Below are 6,000 nucleotides of genomic sequence, written 5' to 3'. Positions count from 1 at the left end.
ATAGTTTTACTTCTCACTGCCCAATTGCTCTTGAAATACGTAATTATGGGAATATTGTCACTGAATTTATTTGACCAATGTTTGGCTAATTTCATAACATATTTTAAAGGCATTAATTTATTGGGGTCAGAAGACAACACCAATCCCTTCGCACTTGGTCACTCACCCAGAAAGTGAGTTTGTACAGCATATAAATTGGTGTGGGTAAACATATACTTTGATAATCTGAGGGCATACTCCTTCATAAACCTTCACCAGCTTTCTTCTGTGTACATTCATATATTCTAATGACAGATTTAAATGATGTTTGTGGTTTTTCCACGAACGCTTACTGCATCTTCCTTATCTGAATCACTGACAGAATATCGAAGGTCAGAATATCGACCTACAGAAATATCAACGTAAGAATATCGAAATCAAGAATATCGACATCCTTCCTCCCTCTCTGGATATAGACTTAACCATGATAAATGTGAGATCCTACCCTTGACCAAATTCACTTTCAAGCAAGAATTTTGTGACTCTCAATTTACTTGGTGCCCCACCCACATTAAATATCTGGGGTTATATATCACCCCCTCTATTCCTGACACTGTCTCTCTATGTTTGTCTAAATGCACACAAAAAATTACGGACCTAACTGCAAGGTGGCACCCCCTATACCTCTCCTGGTGGGGCCGTCTTGATACTATTAAAATGATGATTTCTCCCATTATTCTTTATACGCTATCCAATATTCCGGTATCTATTCCAATGAAGCTCTTTAAAAAGATTAACTCAACGTTATCTTCATTTTTGTGGAGTTCTAAAAAACCCAGAATGTCTCTTGCTAGACTTATTCGTCCCGCTTCTGAGGGTGGTGTTAACTTCCCTGACTTTCCTGCATATCAGAAGGCCGTTCTGCTACGTCAAGCCTCCCTCTGGTTACAAGATATTACTGTTCCTTGCCCTTTGTGGATTAAGGTTGAACGCACTCTCCTTTCTCCATTTTCTTTTACAGAGTATCTTGCTTTTTCTCGTAAACCTTCTTTGATTCCCACTCCTATTCACAAATTTACCCTTAAGCTCTTGCTATCTGAGGCCCCTGGCCCTCCCATGACTGTTGCTGATTTCCTCTCTTCCACTTTTTGGCATAATAAATATCTTCTAATTGGTAATAAACCCTTCTACTGGAAAGCATGGAGATCCCGAGGTTTGATATGGATTTCGCAGCTCTTCTCTGATTCCATCTTTTTCTCTTTTTCTGATCTCAGTTCTTCCTTTGGCCTACCTCTATCTTTTGTCCCTAAATACTTATTACTTAAAAATACCATTCTAGAGGTTTATGAGAGGCTCTCGGGTTCTTCTTCTCCTTCCCCTGTTCAACAATCCCCCACTTTCCAACTCCACTCTCTCCTACGTACAATTCCCAAAGCATCCCTTATTTATAAATATCTTCACTCATACCAATCACTCAGACCTAAATCCAAGGTTGAGATTCAATGGGAGACTGATTTTGAAACAGAATGGCCGATATCTCTTTGGGATAAGATGTGGGCAAAACTCCGTAAAACTTCCAGAGCAGCCTCCCTGACGCAATCCCTATTTTTTATGTACAACAGATTACTTCATACTCCTTCTACACTACACAAACGCTTTCCTACTACCCCAGACACATGCTGGTCGTGTGGCTCCCCCAATGCTACCTTATTTCACATGATATTTCTCTGTAAATATGTGCATGACTTTTGGTTACAGGTGTGGGCTCAAGTCAATGTTATTTTTCATGCCTGTATTCCTTTTTCTCTCACTCATCTTTTGTTGGGTAGTCTATCCCCAGGTTGGGATAATGTAGATATGTATGTTCGCATTGTAGATCTGTTATTAGCTGTAGCCTTTCAGCAGATTACTGTTAATTGGAAAAATGCATCTAATATTTCTCTCAAAGGGTGGTGGTACAATGTCTGTCATAATCATAGACTCGATAATGCTTTTGTTTCTCCTGTTCAATTAGCTACTAAACGAGCAGAATTATGGCTCCCCATTACATTGTATTTAGATAAATGTACTGCCCATTCATCTCATCCAGCGCCTGCTCAACAAGAGGTCTCTAAACCCCCATGATACCCTTTCCACATCCAAGATTTTCTAATATACTGGGTTTTTTTTCTCTTTTTCTCTTCTTTTTCAATGCCCATGTTCAAATGTTCAAATGTTCAAATGCCCATGATCATTGTTTTTATTGTATATTCTCTCTTACATGCTATATTCTGTTATTCCCCTTTTCCCCTTCTTCCCCACCTTCCCTCTCCTTTCCCTTTCCTAATCGATGTTATGTATTAATGTACTCTTTTTCATTGTCTAATAAAATTTTATTGAACTTAAAAAAGAATATCGACATCCTATCTACATTATGGTAAGTCCAAAGATATCAAAAAAAAAATATCGATGTCAAAAATATCATTGTTAAAAATATCGTTTGTTAAAAAAATTATGTAAAATAAATTAAATAATACATATAATGAAAATAAACATAGTAAAAAATATTTTAAAATATTTAAAAATTATAAGTAATATATATATTTTGGTGCCGATTCCGATCCTGTAAAACCCAGGTGCAAATGGGCGTACGGAGCGTTTTCTCCGTACGACTCCTACCCGGGAATTCCACCGTACAAACCAGCAAGTACGATTCGTACAGAGATACCAAACAGAGGTTATGAGATTTGGTAATAACCCTCGGATGTGGACACCCGACTGGTGGCCTGACATGCTTGGCCCATGTCCCACTCCCTGCAAAAAAAGTTAAAAACTTGGGTGTGATGATGGATGACAAACTTATGTTGGGGGACCAGGTGAGCAAGGTGACATCTGGATGCTCCTTGGTCCTCAGAATGATTAGAAAAATTAGACCATACATTTCGGAGGGATGCCTCAGAACAGTGGTGACAGCACTTATACTATCACGTCTTGATTATTGCAACAGCCTGTACGTTAATATGCAGATACAACATCTAAATCGCTTACAGGTTATTCAAAATGCTGCCGCCAGATTGCTGACTCGGACCCCTAGGACTGTATCAGTCATGGGCGAATTACAGAAGCTGCACTGGCTCCCTATTCGTCTGAGAGTGCGTTTCAAGGCTGCGTGTATTGTGTTTAGGGCCCTGAACGGGATCGGTCCAGAGTTCTTAAGACAAAAGTTTTTCTGGTACGCTCCTAGTAGAACTCTCAGATCCACCGAGGCCAAACTAGTACAAACACCCCGGTTAAAAAAAGCCAATTGGGGAGGCAGAAGCTTTGTACATAATGCTTCCAAGATCTGGAATGAACTCCCATTTATGTTAAGAAGCTCCACTGAGTTCGGCTTTTTCAGAAAACATCTCAAGACTTGGTTTTTCTCACAGTTCTAGTTTCTTGTTATGGTTAGTTGGCAGTGCTTAGCGCCAGGACACTGCAAGGTAATCGTGCGCTTTATAAGCTATAATAACATAACATAACATAACATACCATTTCCGTACGATTCGTAAAAAACACCGTACGGCTAAAAAATACATACAATTCCTATCCGGGACAGCGCGTACGCGATGTCCGCACGGAGTCAGGCAGCGTTTTACGGACCAGCAAGTACGATTCGTACCCACAGCACTCCGCACGGCTATATTTTTACGAAAGCCAAAAAGTGCCGGAAAAGCTAAGTACGCCGCGATGCACGAGGAAAGCGGGGCCCGCTACGCGACGTACATGCCATCACCCACATCGTACGTGTCATCATGTACGGTGCGTACCCCATCATTGCATATGTACGGACCGTACCCCCCACCTCCCCGTATGTACGCGCCGTACCCCCAGCCCCGTATGTAATGTAATGTAAAGGTGAATTTATACCGCGCGGCTACCACTCCAAGGAGTATCTTGGCGCTAAGTCAACCAGATGGAATAGTTGGGGGGGGAAGACAGAATTCACGCAGGCACCAAGACTACACCATTGCTAAGCAAGCCGCATCAGTAAGAGAAAAGATCCATGTCTTCAGAGCCTTTCTAAACTGGGTCTCCTGAGACAGGGATCGGATGAAAGAGGGAAGACTATTCCAGGCTTTAGCGCCCAAGACAAAAAGAGATTTGCCACCCTTGGTGGCTAGCCTGAATTTAGGGATAGTGAGCAGATTCAGTCCAGAGGATCTCAAACAGCGTGTCGGATGGTAGCGTTTAAAGCCATTACACAGATACTTAGGACCTTGCTGATGGAAGGCCCTAAAAGTGAGTAAAAGGATCTTAAAAAGAATCCTTTTACCAATGGGGAGCCAATGAAGTGTATTCAGTGCCGCTGATGCAGATGATTTACGAGGCCAGCGTAGTACTAAACGAGCCGCAGCATGCTGGACTATTTGTAGTTTACGTAGTACTGTTTTATTGGCTCCAGCATATAAACTGTTACAATAGTCCAGCCTGGAGGTGATCAGGGCAACTGCGACTGTCTTCCTAGCTGGCAAGGGCAGGAGATCAAAAAACTTCCTTAAGGATTTTATTATACAGAAGCATGAGCCTGCTACAGTCAGCGCTTGTTGTTTGAAGGATAGCTGGCAATCAAACCTGATGCCCAAATTCCGAGCAGAGGTGATGGTCATAGGGGGAACCTCAGCATCCTCGGGCCAGCAAGTTGTTGGAGAAAACAGATTTTGTTTACCAAAGGGAATAATTTCTGTTTTGCCAGCGTTGCATTTGAGGTGATTGTCCGCCATCCAATGAAAAGTGGCAGCTAGGCACTGTCTGAAATTGTCCTCACTATCTAAATGGTCACCATCTAGTACTAAAATAAGCTGAGTATCATCAGCATACGAGATACTACTAATCTGGAAGCTTGTAATTAGTTTCATCAGGGGGACCATATACAAGTTAAAAAGCAGTGGACTCAAGCTTGATCCCTGAGGAACTCCAGAGCTAAGGGGTCTGGCCTCCGATTGAAAATTACCGAGCACTGTAACTTGTTGTCTATTTGTGAGGACATTTTTTAGCCAGGCCAGAACCACCCCACCTACTCCTGCGGCAGCCAGACGGTTCAGAAGGATGTTATGAGAAACCGTATCAAAGGTTGCCGACAGGTCAAGTAGGATTAATACAGCTTTCTTACCCTGGTCCAAGGCCATCCGAAGGGTCTCTGCTGTAAACAGCAGGGCAGATTCGGTAGAATGATTAGATCTGAACCCTGACTGATTAGAATGCAGAATATTATTTTCTTCCAAGAAACTCGTGAGCTGGTAATTCACAAACTTCTCAGTCATTTTGGATAGAGCAGGGAGCAGGGATATTGGCCGTAAATTGGAGAGGGTGGTCGGGTCGGCTAATGCCTTTTTTTGAAGAGGCTTAAGAGCAGCAAGTTTCCAGTCGTTTGGAACATCCGCTGTGGCTAGGGATGAGTTAATGATCCCGTTGATAATGGGATTCATTACTGTGGCTAGGGTATGTAGGACTGATGAGGGACAGGGATCAAAAGGAGAGCCCGATTTACAGGCAAGAATGGCCTTTAAAGAGTCTTCTAGCGTTACGTGAGAGAATATTTCCAGAGTGGCTATACTTTCCTTGCTCTCTGTGCTCTCAGTGATTTCTGTGATTTCTACAGTGGACGATGTTTGGGGGAAAGTCTTAACAATGTCCAGGATCTTATTTTCAAAATACACTGCGATTTCATCACAGAGTTTCTGAGATGGCGGGATTTCCTGCCGAAGGACTGACGGATTAGTAAAATCCTTAACTATTTTAAACATTTCTTTTTCTTTGTTACCTTGAGCTGCCATAGAAATGGCCTGAAGAAAATGGGCTTTCTTAGCTGACTTTATGTTAGCATGATAAATTCTTCTTGCTTGTTTGTAGATGTCCCGAGCAGAGGCTTCGTATAGCCTGCGCCATCTCTGTTCCAGTTTTTTTAACTCTGTTAGTTCTGATCGTAAGGCAGATGAGAACCAAGGGGCTCTCCTCTTTGTTGTTCTAGTATTAGAACTTGAGATCTGAGACCTAATAGGG

This window comes from Triturus cristatus, chromosome 2_2 (assembly GCF_964204655.1).
Source record: "Triturus cristatus chromosome 2_2, aTriCri1.1, whole genome shotgun sequence".
Classification (NCBI taxonomy): Eukaryota; Metazoa; Chordata; class Amphibia; order Caudata; family Salamandridae; genus Triturus; species Triturus cristatus.
Note: the sequence above shows the minus strand (reverse complement) of the source record.